The sequence below is a fragment of the Macrosteles quadrilineatus genome, unplaced genomic scaffold (assembly GCF_028750875.1).
Source record: "Macrosteles quadrilineatus isolate MER2022 unplaced genomic scaffold, UCM_ALF_1.0 Scaffold_9__3_contigs__length_116548681, whole genome shotgun sequence".
Lineage (NCBI taxonomy): Eukaryota > Metazoa > Arthropoda > Insecta > Hemiptera > Cicadellidae > Macrosteles > Macrosteles quadrilineatus.
Window position 1 is genome coordinate 30331912 of NW_026542602.1, and position 17564 is coordinate 30349475.

General features: G+C 33.5%; 1 protein-coding gene across 2 annotated transcripts in view; it reads right to left on the minus strand.

The window, feature by feature from the left end:
* The window catches only part of LOC129002715 (protein dimmed-like), a 134284-nt gene that overhangs the window by 32819 nt on the left and 83901 nt on the right, over positions 1-17564 (minus strand). For both annotated transcript variants that reach the window (XM_054430724.1, XM_054430725.1), the window contains exon 3: positions 13643-13675. The gene's annotated coding sequence lies outside the window, so the exon portion shown is untranslated. The remainder of the gene's footprint in view (positions 1-13642; positions 13676-17564) is intronic.

The following is a 17564-nucleotide window of genomic DNA, read 5'->3' on the forward strand; positions in this document are numbered from 1 at the left end:
TTCTATTCTATTTCTCGTTATTTTAACCAACATCTTTTCGCGGATGTCCCATTAGGGAAGAAGCTATCAACTTTTTTCTTTGATGTCACCAAAGACCAAAACACAGTTTGCATCTGTGGGTGTATTTCTGTATCATTACCAAGAAATGCGTTCAACAATGTAAACCGGACCCAACACAGGGTATTAGGTCCATTATGAAACAGCAATGCAACCTGGAAATTAGTAGAAAAAAACTACAAAAACAGAGAAAACTACCACAATTAATCCATATCTCCGGGTGCTTCTAGGCTTCTTTTTTCATTCTGCGGTTGTATATTATAAACAAAAACATGTCCTTTATTCTACTGTTCACCATGATACCGCAATCCACAGTACCAAGTTCCAAATTGACTAAACTTGGGACTCCTTAGGTGCTCTACTGCGTGTAAACTTATAAAGGAACCTTTCTATCAATTATGCTACTCATAACGAACATGCTCACGCGTAAGCATGATTTACGTAGCCTATGCGTAAATGAACGTACTCACGTTTACATATTACGAAGAAACAATATTTCGAAAAGTTAATAAGTAAATTTGAAGTTAATCAGCCACAAATTTCATCATATGAAATTCCATAGGTAAATTTACATTCAATGCTCTTAAAAAAAAGTTATCAGCAGTGTTTAGTTTCACCTCACTGTTACCTTTGAGTAGTGAATCACAGTAAAGTAGTTCCAGATGGAGACAGAGAGCTAGCGTTCTTGTGTATTGACAGTGTTGGTATCCCAGTGCGATTTGAGATATTACACCAACACCAACTGTCAATAACAATTCAGGTGTTTAGTCTACAAGAATGTGTTTTACTATTTGCATTTAGACTTACATTTGTCAACTAAATTATTAGTAGACGACAATGAAGTCTCAAATAGTGATAACTGTGTCAGTTTAAAACCCCGTAGTTTGTTGGTTTTCGCTGTGCAAATTTGATCCCATTGACCTATCCATATAAATATTATTTTGAAAGCTAGCTTGCATAAATAAGACAGTCAATTTATTAAATTATAAAATCCAAATGCATGATGGATTTCTAGTTTATGTTACAAATTATGACCATATCGATAAGCGGACACTAAAATTAGCCAGTGAGTAAATGTGATTATTTTTTAAACAAATTTACGGAAGTACAAAGTAAATAATAACACACTTTGAATATGTACTTAGGGTTAATTTTAAACACACCACTTAAACACACTTTACTAGCCCAAGTAAAACATTTATTATAAGTAATCATTATTATTTTTATATAGGTTGAAATAAATGAGTACTATTTGAGCCTTTTAATGACAACCCAACAGACTAATATTTATTCAAGAGCTAAATAAACAGTAAATCCACTCAAACAAAACAAGTGAATGTAAACAATGCATATTTGCACCGAATTGCTAAGTTACGTCATGTATACATTTGAACAATTTAATTAAAGTTTAGTGATTTTAAAACTTATTTTATTTGCCAAAGATGTATTATATTTTTTTGTGTGTGAGTATTTGTCCTATAAGACGATGGAAAATCCGTCATTTGTGTACTCTTGGCCTTAGTAAAGCCTGTTGGATTTGGTTGCGTGTACCAAATTTTAAGGTTACCTAAATTGACAGGTCAACTATCCTAGTGTAGCTGCTGACACAAGCTCATTATGAATTTTTATTTAAATTTTACAACTCAAGGAGTATAAAAAATATGACTTGAGCAAACAAGATCATATTCATATTTTTTTTGTGACAGTTGTATATGTTTATGAACAGAAACAAGGAATTAATCTCCGATCCAACAAGTGAATTAGGTGGGAGCTCGTGCTAGGAATGGGTGTTTTGTTAACCCGGTCCCGCACTAATGTAATGGGTACAGCTCAGTTAATGCACGATTGTTCTTTTTACGTGCTTCACTAAGATGGGTTACCTCACATAACAGAAAAAGGTAATCCCTAACTCAAACTAAAGTTGTAGGTTAGTTTTTGTAACGATAGGAATAAGTAAAGTTAGCCAATGACAGTTTAAACTAATTACGGATGGTTACTTTAACTGGACACTTCTAATTTATTAGATAATAGTGGTTTACGCAAAGATCATGTACAGACTACTTACGCTAGTTGCGTGCACTACTTTACCTACGACTGTGTTTTAATTACTAACAATCACTACTCATAACTTCTAAGATAGGTTATTTGTTGTCTTCGTTTATAACCTCTCATTGCCACTGATAGTGATGCAACGACTCATTGTGCCAACAACTTATAACAATTAAATTGGTCTTAAGCTGATAAGTTGACGTTCGAATCACTACAATTTACTTCTTTTATAAATCCTTGAACCTCTTTGGTCTTTCACTAGTGTTGTAAAGTAAAAATTTCTGTAAAGTAAGTAAACAATGATTACAAGTAAATCTTTCCAATTCTAAGAACGGAACTCAAAAGGCTAGTTGAAAAAAACGGTGTTATCTATAATTTGTTTTTACTGTATTGTTGTCGTAAAAATTCCTTTGTTGTCAATTATTTTCCAATTACAGTATACAAAAAATCAAAATTCATGTTTTCGGCCCCTGGAGTATATTGTTAAGACAATAATAGGTTTTTTACATACCTCAGTCAAATAGTCCAAAAATGATATTGCTCAACAGCTTACATGTTTCGTTGCGAAGACAACATTTGCAACTCGTCATAAACACATTTTAAACACGGACACGAACACAAAAAACATTAATACGGTACGAATACACTATAGACATTTAGATAGCGCTCGAGTTTGCTACCAGCCCCGCGCCGCGCCGGACCAAATCAGTATTATAATAGCGCTATCTAAATGTCTATCGTGTAGTCGTACAGTATTAATGTTTTCTGTGTTCGTGTCCGTGTTTTAAATGTGTTTTTGACGAGTTGCAAGCTTTGAAAATGTTGTCTTCGCAACGAAACATGTAAGCTGTTGAGCAATATCATTTTTGGACTATTTGACTGAGGTATGTAAAAAACCTATTATTGTCTTTACAGTATTTTAATCTATTGTACTCATCAAGAGTTATGAGAGAGGTAAAGTGATACCAGGGATATAAACCACATATTCTTTCCAAATGATAACTAGGTTAAAGGCTCATAACCTTTTATCACCTCGCCATTTAATATTAGCTAGTAAAATGAATTGAACATCATAGATAAATGTACTAATGCCAAGCATGCCTTACTTTATAACTTTTCATATTATATATTATTTTAACCTTAATTTTATTCGTGCTGCGCACCGCTAATTTTATATTTTAGCCAACAGTTTGTACAGCGACGCTTGACTTTAAATCTCCAATGTTACAAGCTTTGCAATGTTTAGAGGATAAAAAACGCAATAAATGATTATGAGAATGATAAAGTGATCCTTTTTGAAACGTTTGTTGGAGGTTTCTTATCCATACAAATGCCAAATCACAATCTATACCTCAAATATAAAAGACAACTAAATGCTGCCAAAGCCCTTGACTTTACTGGAGATAGACTTCCCATACGGTTATAAAATCCTAAGTATCTTTTTGTGTATTTGATGTTTGGTAAGCCCAAAGAGCACGAATTTAAGTAAAGGTTTCAGTGTTTTAATGAAAATCTTTTGAGTATGATTTACTTTTTGATATAATTCTAGAAGTTATGCTCAGGGTTGGTTATGGTATCAATTAATTTAAAAGGGTACTAATTTTTTTATAATGTTTTCAATTATTTATATAGTAGTAGCCCTAACCAAAATCATACTTATTATATTATTATATATATACAGTATATATAATGTAGTTTTAGTTATTTAAATAACGTATATAAAATAGTAAAATATGAACGCATTCTACATATAGTGGATGGAAACTTACCAAAAAAATTTACAAGTTTGGTTGTTTTTTGCCTCTAGGTGCAACAAAACGATAAAGTAGAACGATCCAGGGTCTAGGTCTTGCCGTGAGTCTTACGGTAATAGCTTATCCGTAGGAGAAATTTTCTAAAATATTTTTAACTTCAATGGATGGATTTGTAAATGAAAAGTGTATATTCATAGTCAAATACTCTACTTTCCCTCTCAATATTCTGTACTAAGATTTGAAAGCTGTTCAGTGATCACAGCATGGCATGTTCTAACATTCACACGGCTTCCCAATTTCCCGTCCTGAACCACTCGACAAACAGTTTAGATTGAGCAAACTAGCCCGCAGTTTCAACTTCCTCACTCTACACTGAATATTAGTTAGAGCTGCTTTAATGTTGCCATTATACATCTTTTATATAATCTTTTGATTAAAAAACGAATATATGAACAATTAGCTGCAAGTGCTGGCTCTCATAGACATAGAGGTATTATTTATACAGATATAATAACATAGTTCTCCTAATTTATCGTTAATGTTTCTTAACATGGGTGTTTGTATTAACTCAATTTGAAATATGAAGCTGCTTATTAAAGTTTTAAGGGTGTTAGGAATTAACTGGAAACATAAGAAATGAACACATAAAAACGTTCTTAATGTATGTCATTTTACTTTCGTAAGGTATCCAAATGGTTAAAATTTAGAAAAGTAAAAAAATGATGACGCAACAAATCAGCTGCTCAAATTGAGTTACGTCATAGCGTTATGCAATCATAATCTTCCTTTTCGCCACCGTTCTAACCCGCCCCCCCTATCCTAAACTTTGAAATACATTAGAATTTGGTGGCTTTTTTATGGTTATCATTAATTCTATATTTTGTAGGGACATTTTTTTACCTAAAGCTACATTGCTACTTATTTCTTCTCTGTGAGCATTTAAGTTCGTGAATACTTAATAATTCTTTCTTATAATTTAGGTAAACTTTATAATGACCGCTTTGCTCTTCAGTCAACACAACAGAGGTTAAGGAATAGATTGTTGTACCTTGCTAAATAATAGAAAACGTAATCAATCTCAAGTGTCATGGCATCAAAATATCTTATAATTGCTTGAAGCTGATTTTTAATGGTGACAAACTATAAAGGAACAAACCTAATACAGATTTTAAGCCAAAATCCATATCGTCTTTATAAACTTATTCTCAATTTAAAACAATTTTATCCAGCCATACCGGTACTTCTTCTATATGTACCCAGGAAAACCTCTCCGAATGAAATAGCGTCGTGGCTCTGTGAACTCAAGGTAACATTATATAAATAGTCAATTGTCCCAGCGAAGTATAAGAGGCTTACAGTAAGAACCAATGGCTAATGTTGATTGAAGTTTCTGCTTTGTACTTTCAGCTTGCATGAGATTGCAAACGAGAAACTTAACTTTCCTTTAAACACAATTTTGATGCTTATAAAAGATGTTGGAAAGTTTTGCAAACCTTTGTTTTTTTTCAGGTATGTTCCATGTATGAATTTTCAGCATGAAAAGCTCCCGTAATCTTAAGAATACACACATTTTTTACCTGTGCTTCAATTTGGTCTATTTTCAGCGACCCCCGCTGTTTCTTACTCATGAGGCTAGATAGCCTAGTATTATCAGGTTCAGAAACGCCAAGTTTTGTATTCCCTCAAAGTTCAGGTCATAATTAGGGGTAGGATATAAAACATCACAAAAATACTTTACTCGAAGTTATAAACGCTAAACATTTATCTTAGGCAATAATTATGAAAAAAAATGTGGATCGGTACACTTTGGCGTTGAGTCTATACTTTGTGTAAGTTTTATGTTTTTCATCTAAATCCAAATGGCAAACTCACCATTTAGAGACCACACACATTGAGTTTTTTGGCCTGAGAAATATGAACTGGGCAGCTGAGAGGTTAATAGGCCTCATCTTATAATCGTCAGCACTATCCTGAGAAAAGTTAGTAGGTGATTCGAAACCGGACCCAGCTATCCTTCACCGTTGGTCTTTAAACTATTTATCCTGGCTTAAGAAACATCTCGTCGTAGTAAAAAAAATACAAAGACTAACTCACTTTATTCTACAATCTACCTTCTCCCTGCATTAATATTGAGCTTAAATACAGTAAGTTTGTACCTACACAAAATATGTCGCTGTCTTAACTAAGAAATTAAGTTATCAAGAAACTAAATATATTAGAACATATTGGAAACATATCAAACATAAAGATATTCACTGTAACTTAATATGATTTTAATGAAGCACAGTTAAAATAAATTTAAAATTAGCTAATGATACGCCTTCTTTTAAAAACAGCAATTGATTATGACTCCCTAATTGGTTCTCATTCAGTGCGAACCCGTTAAACAACAGATAATGTATCGAGTTAATTCGCCGTGTCAATTTCAGAGTGCAATGACTGTTTTATTACTGAATTCGACGATTAATTGAACAACGATCACATGTGGTCAGCATTTAATTAGGCATAACACACAAATATGTTAATTGAAACGTGTGTGTTTATCTAAAGTGAGATAAACATCCAAAACTAGAATCGGATAACTATTTGGAAATCGATTTAATAAGTTGACTACAGTTAAAACAAATGCCATTCTAATTAAGGCCAGTGTAATGCAGTGATTGGTTTGTTTAGAACTTATTTGGGGTTTGGAACTTTTAATCAGCAGTTTAAATTAATTTAGTGTACGTCGTTTAAAGCCAGCGTCTATTTCACAAAAAGATACAATGATAGAACTATGTTTAACTAAAATGAAGAATCATAATTTTAATTCCTTTTAATTTAAAATTTGTTGTACAAATCATAGCTTCTAGTTGTTATTACTGGTGTTTGCTTTATTCTCAAGACTATTTATTTATTTATTCTCAAGAACCGTTACTGTTTCATTCACATGGCCGCAAGCCAGTGGTCAGTCCAGTGTAGGCGGTCTATCTAGAACCTTGCCATGGTCTTGGTGTCACATTACCAACTACTATGTTTGTTAGATCGTTTTTACATCTTAAAAATAAAGATTTTCCCATCATTGGGTAAGCTGTAGCCATTATTAGTGTGGTAGTGTTACTTCAACACTTAAACCACACGATGGTGTCTTTTGTCCTTCAAAAGATATAGTTGTAATGCATGCATGCAATTTATGTATATATTGTATAAATAAATATATACATGTCTCCTAAATTATAAGTTGTAAGTAAGTAAATTAAACAATTTGTAATATCGCAGCAATGCCAACACTGAGCGTTCAAAACTGACGCAGAGCCTAATCTAGGCTTAGGCAGATTACACCAGTGTAATGTTTAATTTAGCCTCCGGCCATTTAATACTACACACACCCCAAAACAAACCTCTCTCACTCACACCATAACTTCTTTCCCTAGCTACACTTATCATCCTCATTTGAAATAAGGTGGTATCTTTGACTATTAATTATTCAATGGTGGTACTAAGAACATTACGACTGTCACATCTATTATCATCCTAGATGTATGTAAATTTGGGGTTGCTCATACTATAAACTGTACTAAATACTAACAGTTTACATAGTCATTAAGTGTGTAAACTATCAATTTCATTTATGATTAAATGTTTAAAGATCAGTCAACGAAAGCATGTTGACGATTAGTTTTTAAAACATTGTTAATGGCGAACTAGATTTAAAAATCAAATGGTGTAACATATAACTAATGGGTATTGAGCAAAAAATCTACGTAAATCCATGTATGCTTTTCATCGAAGAAGTTTCTCACATGGTAAGAATTAATAACCGAGTATTTATTACATTTTGTAATTTACGAAATAAAACCACATATAGACATCTAAATTTGTGAATCTAATAGTAAATAATCACGCTAACTTACAGTAATATTTAATTATTATATTTTTAATAAAACATTTACAAAATCCATTATTACATTTTTGAAAAATTGGTTGGAACTGTACGCTATTGACTATGTGGGAAAAACGAATAAAGAAAATCCTTTCAGTAAGATAATGAAGATAAGATAAGTTTAGAAGGTGGAGTAAGGCTTCGTTTCCGACTCACAAGATATAACTTTACTTATGTTCAAGTTTCAACCTCTTTTGTTAGAATGACAACGAAGAGAAACTCAAAATAGTTGTTTCAGTGTACATGAGTTCCATAGTCTATATAAATTATATTGCTGTTTTAACACAGTATGTTTATATATAATTATATATATATATATATTTTTTTTTGCATTTAAGTAAATTATAACTACCTACTTTAAACTTGTAAAGATACCGGTTTCTTACTTTAATTTAGCTACACAAAGATATTCAACATAGGCCTATTGGAGTTTAAAATTTAATTAATTTAGTGTACAATGCATTATTTTGTAGGTATATGCAATGATTAAAACTTTAAACGACCACAAAATAGTCATATATTGGTTCATAATGTGGTATTTCAAATAACATTTTGCCGAACCAAATGTACACGATAGGTATGAAGCCATCTTGAAATCTGTTTGCTAATTAGCTATCTTCGTTATTATTGTGAACGTAAAGTGCACGTAAAGTTGTTATCATTTATTGTTATGTAGTTATTCATGAATTTCAACGCAAGCGAATATGAGTGATGGGTGATTGGAAACGTAAAATTCTCCTCGTTCTGACCATGATCACCTGTTTCTTTAGCCAGGAATTCATTAAAAACATAATGATAACGGATAGCTGAGTCTTAATGACGTATACAGAAGATCTACAGGAGGACAATTGTTTACTTAAATATTATCTCCTTGAAATAAAATACACAGCTATAGTGTGTAACGCAAGCAAGTCTGTAAAGATCAAGAACATTTAAAGCCACTCAACCCCTGGTGAGGCCTATAATACAACGTTCAACCAAGGGATTGCAATACTTTATTGTTATCGCATGGCTTATCGTCGAAGGAGAACTCAAATACAGAGTTATTTCTCGGTTGAGAGACCTATTTATCTGACTTCATCGGAGGACTTAATTTTAAGATGGGTTCCGATCTACCGGGTTACTTCCCAGGGGTAAGTCCATGCAAAGAATTCTATCCCGCCAAAGATTCGTCTTGGGACGTCTAGGATAGAAGATATATCTACTATCAAAGTGTTTTCCTTAATATTCACAAATAATATCGATCAAATCCACTTAAAAAAGCATTATTCGTCTAAAGCTTGATTCACGTTAAAATTATCATCAAATTTCCAAAATGATCAGTGACTGATGGGTTTTAAAACATTTTACTGTATATATTCTTAGTTTGAATTAATTATGCATTTTCCACTCATCAAAATACAATATTTTTTTACAAAGTTTTAATATCATTTCAGTAATGTACAGTAATTAACCCTTATTCTCTAGTAGTTAATAAATGCAAATGCCTTTAGTTTAGAAACTAAAATCAAAAGATTCCCGTTGTAATTGAATTAAATAATTATAGAGACAAGCTCTTGGTTTTCCTCTTCAGGACAAAGCTTTGTAAGAATACATTTACCTAAAAACATTACGTCTTCAGTGTAGGTCAATTCCATTTATCTGTTAGTAAAATATATTTATAGATTTATTTCCACTTATAAACAAATATATTTGTATTGTGATTGAATCTTAAGTAGGTATTGTATTGTAAGTAGGTATACACTCTTTTTAATCCAATGCTTAGCCAATCAAAGTAAAATTACGAAAGTGAATTTGTATCAAAATAGCTATTTTGTTAGTTTAAAAATACGAGGTAAAACTATTACATGCTATTGTTATAAATAATCTCAAAAGGTTATCTTTAAGCTTTGATCAAGATTTACAATACAATATGTACAAGTATATTCAGTTTTTTTGCGGGATGTATTGGTTTTGTATAGGGTCTATGAAGATCTTATACGAGTTTCGTACAGTATCGAAAGAGTTTAACACAAGTTTCATACTTGTTTCTTACGAGTTTATACGATTGTGCATTGGCGTGTAGGCTTAAACCAGTTTTATACGAGTTTGTTTCATTGTTTTATCAGAGAAACTTATTCTTTTGCAGATAGACAATTTATATTTTGTAAGGTGGAGTGCAAATGTATACTAGTTTAAATTACACGGGAATAATACTATTATTGACTAAGAAAATTGCTGCGGTAAATAAAAATGATTTAAACATACTACTAACACATTACAACAAAAGAGCTGGGATATCAGCTAATCTGAACCCACAAAACAACTTTCTCCAACATGTCCTCCCAACTCCTTTGGTAAACCTTCCCATTCAGCGTGGTTACAACTGACTAGGAGATAGGAATCTCCTTCAAGTTTAAACCCAAACTGTCAGCAGAACTTTGGATTGAGGTGAACCAAGCCATAGAATTAAAAAGGAATGAATGTTATCTTTAAATTTGATATACACTTTTTTATGTCACTAAGTTACTACAAACATTATTTGTACGAACACATCATAAACAAATTCTCATGTGCTTTTAAGATTTTTATCTACTTTTACATAAAACTTCTGTTTACATTTTTGCGTAAATTCAGAGTGGCGTAAAAACCTGAAATGTCTGCAGGGCGAATAACAAATTTCCGTATCGTAAAATATAATTAAAACTTGTCTAATGCATACTGTATTAGGATATTTGTAGCCATATTATGTCATCGTTCAAATATGGTAATGTGATGGTATCACACAAATGATTGCATATAAGTAAATGAGATTATTTTATATTAAGTAATCTCCGTACGTTATTATTCGTAATACCTTATTTAAAAAATCCCAAATTACATTAGAACCTCAATAACAAAGCCTTAAATGGTAATTAATTCTTGATAATGAGTGTGTAATTCTTTGATTTGTATAACCCTTAATCACATATGATTGTAAAACCATAATATGGAGTCTACCTTGATATAAAACCTAATTTGATTATTTCAATGAGGGACTTTCCATTGAGGTTATACCGTATTATTTTCTCAGGAAGATGAAGAAAAAGCAAATAAACTAATTTAGCCGTAAACATAACTTCCAAGGGCAATGAGCATTTATCAGCTCTGGCTTGATCCCCCCACAATCTACGGAGTTTAATGTTTAATTTAGCTTCTGTTGTCAAATATCAACACCTCTCGTCGAGGTATGATACCATATATTTACTTATTATTTACACCTACACTGGTTTTGGTATCTACTTGAATATTGAAATCTTTACTTTTGACAAACTGTATTATAAACTAAGTTAAAACAGGGAAATTTTAAAGTCGTTTTCCAGACGGTTGTAAGACTAGTTACTATTAGAGACAAACGTTACACTTTTAGAATTCGTGGTGAAAATGTGAAATAAATGAATGAATGAAGGAAAGAACAAATTAGAGTAATTAACGTTTATCCCTTACATACATACACACTTTACTTTATACTTGATTGAAAACTTTGTTGTAGTGTGATCTAATTAATATAGGAAAAAACGACAAAATCCTTTTTTGGAAATATGGTCAAAGTGTGACTGCGTGTTCGTTCAGTTGTAATATTCTTAGTAATTAAAGGAATTTGTTATAAATACTCTTGAAAACACATTTCCATTTTAAAATTTATTCCAAAAACTTTGATAATACATGATTTATTACACAAAATACCTATAAAATAATAGTTCTGACAGTGGAAAATAATTAAATGAAAACAGCCATTATTAATCCTCTTGTAATGCTGCAACCTCAAAGGTATCATTAGACCCAGCAATTGACTGAACTATATTGCAACCTCCTTATCCTGTCTCGTGTGTGGTACAAAGCTTCAGAACTCTAAGGCCAAGGTTAAGTGTCAATAGAATTATACACAATAATACATACATACGACTTCTACATGTATATAATTATTATTATTACAATTATTACACACAATATACTAAAAAGTAGGATACAGAGACGTTGCTAGCCTAGCGTGTAAGCCTAGTGTGTTGCTTTATGGTGTGTTGCTAGCCAAGTGTGTTGCTAGAATGGTGTGTTGCTAGCCTAGCGTGTAAGCCTAGTGTGTTGCTTTATGGTGTGTTGCTAGCCTAGTGTATTGCTAGCCTAGTGTGTAAGCCTAGTGTGTTGCTTTATGGTGTGTTGCTAGCCAAGTGTGTTGCTAGAATGGTGTGTTGCTAGCCTAGCGTGTAAGCCTAGTGTGTTGCTAGTCTAGTTTGTTGCTAGCCAAGAGTCCCCCGTTGCAAGAAGGACGGGATCGATCTCCGGCATATCCAAAAGTTATTGTTTCGACTGCTTTTCCGTAAAATAGTTTACTGTGCCTTCATTAAGAATGCCAGTTGTGGAGACACGAACAACAACGAAAATGACGCAAACGTGTGAGATAAATTGAAACCCCTCTACCACATTTTACCATAGATAAAAGGAGTGGTTTTACATAAAGATATTATTGATTCTCACTTTGGCAATTTAAAATAATTATCAAGTTATGTACCGGTAGTGAATTAAAAAATATTTTTATCTTTACGACAGTCCAAATCTGAATAGCATTAAGGCATTCAAGTCAATCAGAACTATTTAACGATTCATTTTCCAACACACAACTTGTTGCATTCAGTGGTTCTGGTGATAATGCATTGTTCGACCTCAACTTTGTCAACACCTAATGTGGCATGAACTAAGCAGTATTTGGGTCAGGTTTATCGGCCAAGTTAATAATTTGATTTTGGAATATGTGTGTAATAACATATTAATTGTATCATATGATATCACACAATTGATGGGTCGTATTAAACAATATTAGGGGTTTCAGGTATAACTAATATTGACATTTATAACATACATAACTGCCTGAAAGTGGCAAAACAGTCTCCACACTTAAAACAAGAGATGGGCAGCTAAGTGTTCATAGTGTTTAGTTATCACAGGATTGCCTAATCAACCCTGAAAAAAGTCAGTGGCTTTTTGATGTTTCAAAACTGGACCCACCATATTTGATCATTAGATTTCTTTAATGTTTCTGGCCAAAAGACCACTGGTATTAGTCTGTAACAAGCAGCAAATATCTTCCACGGCATTCTACACTCATTTTGCATTCAAAATTAGTTTAAAATACGTACAAAAAGTTTCAGTCTTAGCTTGAAAGTTTGTAAGTCAGTTTTCTTAATAGGTAATTAGACGAAATCCAATTGAGATTTTTTTTGCATTGCTAACTTAAAAATGACCTAAATTGTAGCACTAATTTACATAATATAATTTATATTATGTAAAACATATATTGTTATTCCTATTTAATTGGGCTCGTAAACTTTAAAGTTACTAATATTCAACTAGGAGTTTCATTAAAACAGTCCAAGTGCAGCCCAAGTTATGTTCCAGCAGACAGTCAAAGTTATAGACAAGTTTAGATTGATCGGAAGTGAGTAGGCTTCCGAAGATTAATTATTATTGATCGTAAGCTTTAAAGTAATTTATGAAGTAAACATATTGAGAGGAATTGACTTTCATTTGCTTGGCAATTCAAAGTTGACAGAATCCCAGAATATTCGTTTTGTATAGTTAAAATAATCAAAACTAATTTAATATATCCTATTCAAATAGTAGGTACATAGGATGAAAAATTGATATGTTTTCTTAATTAGTAATTTATAGTCTATTTCAGTACAATGTATTTGATCAGTAACACGTTAAAACCTGCGACAAAATGAATACCCGTTAAATAAAACTTATTATCAAACCTCAAATAACTACGAATACTTAGTTACTATAACCGTATATAACTCGTACTATAACTTAGTTACTAGGGGTATGCCATAACTCGACTTACCTAATCAGTCTTTAATAATCCTTGAAGTTCAGTCTGCAACAAAAGATTTGAATTTAAGGTTTTGTGATTATAAAAATATAAATAAGATTAAGATCGACAATGTAGTTTGAAGTGAATAGTAGCTTCCATGACAATAAACTACTGTATACATTATTTTAAATAAAAAAGAATTTAGGGAGAGGAGGAAAACTGTTTTTACGTACACAGGTAGCCAGCCTGTAGTGAGAGACTCCTGCATTCATCAGGCTACTCACTAAAAACCCCCTCTACTCTGTTGGACGCAGACCTGGAATTTTTTGTCATATTACTTCAAGTCAGGCCCACATGTGATTAAGCCCTCACGGCTCGCAGAGTTTCTGGCATTCTTTATAACCTAAACCACATCCCGGTCAAGGTAGAGTTTCTTGGCGCGGAGAATACGCTGGACGTAATGGACGTAAACACAGGTCCAACTGTCCTCACCTTCCCTCAACATCGGTATGACCATGTCCACCGAAAACAATATTTAACCTGCGAACTGTTGAGCCTCTAGATGGGGTTTTTCCAACGGTGGCGGCGAAAAAATCATGTTCCGCGTCATTGGGAATGCCTGGTCAGTATCATCGATGTATACTACATCGATGGTCAGTATATGCAATCGGGTGACACGGCCTTGTCCATCCTGAACAGGCACGACCGGAAAAGGCCGTGACCCGTCAAAAATTGGGTGAGGTAGAAGTTCACCTCTCCGTACCGAGGGTTAACCCAAAGTCGGACTTGCTGTATCAGTCGCCTTGTCCAGCGTCCCCGTGTCTCCTGCCGAAGATGGTAGGTACAGGTGGGGCCCACTGTTCGTGCCTTGTCCTCCCCACGGCACTGGTCTTCCCCTCGGCCACCAAGCACTCGGGATAGCCACATCCTATATACCTCCTCATTGAGAACATCTACCCACACCCCCGCACCGTACAAGAGTACGGTGTGGATTGAAGACAATGACAGCCTCCTACTACTGGACCGAGGCCCTCCGACATTGGCTAAAAAAGGAAACCACCCTAGCGGCCTTATCCGCCGTACGGAAGATCTGATCAAGCCAGCTGAGATTACTGTCTGGCCCCAAGGTACTTGGCAGTACGAACGGGTTGGACATCGATGGCCTCCACCCTCAACGGCACAATGGTGTCAATCATTTTTTTGTCAATATCACAATCTCGGTTTTGCTCAAAGTGAGTGAGAGACCGTGGTCCGCCATCATGCGTTGATGGTACGCATAACTCGGTTCAGTACAAAAATTTAAAAAAAAACTCTGTAGGCCTACATCATTTTACTACAAAGATCAAAACGAGCGCATTAAATTGTTACAGGTACGTTAAACGTAACGTGTTAAAAGGTACGAAATGTTACCAACGGAAACTAAATTCTCCATAGAGCAGTCAAAAGCGTCGTCAAACTTGTCTCGTATTGACATTTTGTTTTTAATACAATCGTAAATTTTTATAGTTGTTGTTTGGATCGGTTTGACAAAAAGTTTGATATCCACCGACAACAAAACTTAGGCAAACCTTCCTGAGTCGGTGTAATATTTGAGGAATTACCACCTCCCACATTAAGTATGTACGTTAAAAATTGGTCAGTGTAGTTTTGTTGAAATATTTTTCGTGGTAGGGTCGTACTAGGTGTACAACCAATACTTAAATACAAGGATCTCCTATTTGTATACCACTGCTCTTTCCTTTATCCATTTTATGATAGGCTACGTTCTAGTGCTACGACCAGCATGGTAATAAACTCGTCTCATATTGCATGTTTTATGAAGGAAGTAATAGGGCTTATGAAAAATAACGGAACGTTATGAAAGATTTAGCTCTTTGTTCGTGTCCATGATGGGATAAACCGTGGGATAAATCAAAGCAGCGCCACAATGTGCTCAGTTACTGTGGCGGTGGACGTCGCTTCGAGCTGTGTGATGATAAATTGTTAATCATTGGTCTTTATTAATACTCTTCTTATAGATGGTGTTCTGTTGTGTGTCAAAAGCTGTTGTCATCTTAAGCTAGTGCCTGTTTTCGTTTTGCAATAGTTAGCTTTTCAGCGCTTGATTTTACAAATTAATACGGGTTACAATATTCTGTTCGATTGGGTATGTTCGTCCCGCGACGTATGCAAAAGCAAAACAAAATCTTAGCATAGTTTAAATGAGGTGCGGAACCACTGTGTGATTTTTTTTTATATTTTGGGACCTCCAGAAGCCAAAGCACTGTTCGCCTAAATACCCTACCTTAACTCTCTTATATGCCAGTAGGTGACAACACGTAGATTTTTCCATTATTTATATAACACATTGGTCAAATTTGTGAAATAAAATGTATTCACTAGATCACTGGACTATTATTTGACACCAAAGCCTACTGAGATATTCATAGAGCAAAACACACTATGCTTCCTTCTATATTATCACGATAAGCATAAACAAATGTAACGATTTTATCGTCCGGATTACGTTTATCAAATAAAAGGTTTACTACTATGTGATTTTGTTTAGTGGCTGTTATCATTAGTTTTGAGCCTAGATTAATTTTAAAGCTAAATGCCTCGTTAAATTTAATTTTCAAAGCATTTAAGTTTATTTTGAATCTAGAAATTATTGTAAATTGTCTTCATCGCCGACTTTGCAAAAAGTTGTCATACACACATTCACAAACACATACGTGAAGAAACTAACTCGAAATTGTTTAGCAAACATTTTGCCATAAAATAATACCAACTGTGGTCGCATGGTGTTTTTAGTAAATGGTGACGCATAAGATGTGGTGAGATGGCGAAAAATATATTGCTTTTTCTATTCAAATTACATGAATTACCCTCCAATCTAACCTAACCTGACCCAGTTAACATTTAACCAGATGGTACGAAGGTTAAGACTCCGAGTATGATAGCACTTAAGAATTGACACTTAACTAACCGTTATAATCTGTTTACTACGATATTCCTCTATTTGACACTCAAGTTAGGAACAACTAGCCCAAAGATTAATTGAACTGGTAGCCTCGAGCTGGCGGTCAAACTTGGAGCAACACTTGATTGATATCTTCTGATAAACTTACAGTGATTAAATGTTTGGGAAAGTGTTTGTTGAGGAGATTCTAAGTTAAGTCATGGACCATCCAAAATCTACAGAAAATACATGCAGAACAGTTAAGGTAAGTAATTTCCATTGTTAATCTACGAAACTCATTGTATTGTGTTCCGTTGGTTTTCTCATTAAAGTTTCCACTTGATTTCATTATAACGTAAAGTGTTGTGTTCAGTTTAGTTAGAGACCCATTTATTTACTATTCTTTGTTTTTAAACAATTTCTTTCTAAACTATTTCTTTGTTTCTTTGTTAGTTAAATTGCTGTTTTAGCCGTTAATAATGCATTAAGTAGCTTATGAAATATTATAAAATCGTAATAAATCATTTCGCGGCTTGCTACTTCAACCTCTACGGTTATTTAATTTAACATCCAATTTTATAATTACTTTCTTTCACCTGATGTTGTTGTCGAATATTTTGTAACTATTAAAACATTTCGTTGCTTTTACCTATATTCTTATTTCTACCTATAGAACAATTAAAACCTGTTGAATTCCTTACTAATTTATAATTTAAAAAATTATATAACCATCTCTAATCAAAACACATGTCGGTCTTAAACATAAAATTAATTGTTTAGAATATTTACAATGACATTTGAATAAACTGGTAAATACATGAGCGCCACAAACAAAAGGCTATTGTTGAAAAGAGTGAATTTGCGATGAGTCAGAACAATGGGACAAACAATGATATATTGGGCTGCAAATGGCCACAGTGCCGTAGGAAGCTTACTGTCACACGAACGCGTTGTCGATAAAACTTGACCTCCGAAATCAAGGGATTTTGTCTGCAAGAAAAACACCCTGGT